Source organism: Cynoglossus semilaevis, chromosome 7 (assembly GCF_000523025.1).
Source record: "Cynoglossus semilaevis isolate Cse_v1.0 chromosome 7, Cse_v1.0, whole genome shotgun sequence".
Lineage (NCBI taxonomy): Eukaryota > Metazoa > Chordata > Actinopteri > Pleuronectiformes > Cynoglossidae > Cynoglossus > Cynoglossus semilaevis.
Genome location: NC_024313.1, coordinates 920,929 through 922,323, shown reverse-complemented (window position 1 = coordinate 922,323; position 1,395 = coordinate 920,929).

The window sequence follows — 1,395 nt, the reverse complement described above, 5'->3', positions numbered from 1 at the left end:
GATGGCCAGTGACTGTCTGAATCATGTCAGGTCAGCTGTTAAGGACTTTAATCGTGCGAGTAGTTGGAAGTTTGAAGAAACACCAATCATCCCTAACTGCCGAGAATACAACCGCGCAATAACTTTTTTTTGAAAGTGAATACTGATAACCGAAAACTCCCTGCTTCCCTTCAAGAATGGAGGACTTAAACTTTATGTTCGGTCCCCCAATTTAATAGCTTTGCTTAACTGTTTTATAGGAGGAATACTAAAACATTAGTTAGAGGACTGCAAGAAAAAACCATCTCAATGCTTAATTTTTTTAATTTTGAGCCCAGACTGGTCCACCAGGAAGGGGGCATCGGCCCTCAGTTGTGATTGGCCCAGCCCCTGAGTGTCTTGTATGGCTCTTTTGCCTCGTCTCACCGTGCAATGGTATAAAAAAAGGGCCATCCCAAAATGACCACTGGCCCACCAGGCAAATGCCTTGTATGTCCGATGACCAGTCCAGCAGTGTCCCTACATTTATGCTTGAATATTCATCACAACTGAGGGAGTAAAAAGCTATTCCAGATGATTTTTTTAAAGTAAATATTAAGATATACGCCGAGTTTTTAAGGACACCGAAGCCCTGACGTGAAAATATCCCGAGGGTCACTTTAGCACATAGAGGCTGGAGCAGTGCAATGACAGTGTAATTATATTTCAGGCATGGGGTCGGGAAGGGCTCACGACGCTGGTTCCACGGGGGTTGCTGCACATGGCCATGTGGTTGTCATGATAGATGAACTCCTTGTCACAGTGCACTGCACAGTGCCTTTGAATCCCAAAAGTCCAATGTCTGAGGGAGAGGGGCGTCAGGGAGCGTCTACTTAGAGATGGATGTTCTTAAATAAGTATTCTCACGTCTTTATCACTCACTGACATGCACTGGCAAAAATGCCTAGTTGCACTTTATGAGCCTTAAAGAGGCAGTGTGGCATTAATTCCAAGAAGCCTGGATAGTTCTGACCCAACGCTCTTCATTTCATATTTCATTACAAAAGCTCTGCCCTAGTGACAAAGCTGCCACCAGATGTGCAATAGTTTGTTCAGGTGACATCAGGAGCACTGAACTTTACAATTTTGACAAAAAAAAAAACAACTTAATTTACCCCAAACACTAGGAGGGAAATTGAGGTGTGTTTTTCTTTTTTAATTATCAACAAACTATTAGGGTTCCCGGATTTTCCAGATTATGTATACACTTTTTTTTCATCCTTTGGCTGGGTTTGCGACTTATACTCAAGTGCGACTTATGTATTACCAATATACAGTATAATTTCACGTTTGTTATTTTCACACTGACAGCCGCTAGGTGGCAGTCTAGGCTTGTGTACCAGTACCTGCTACTCCTGTACCACTGAAAATTTACAT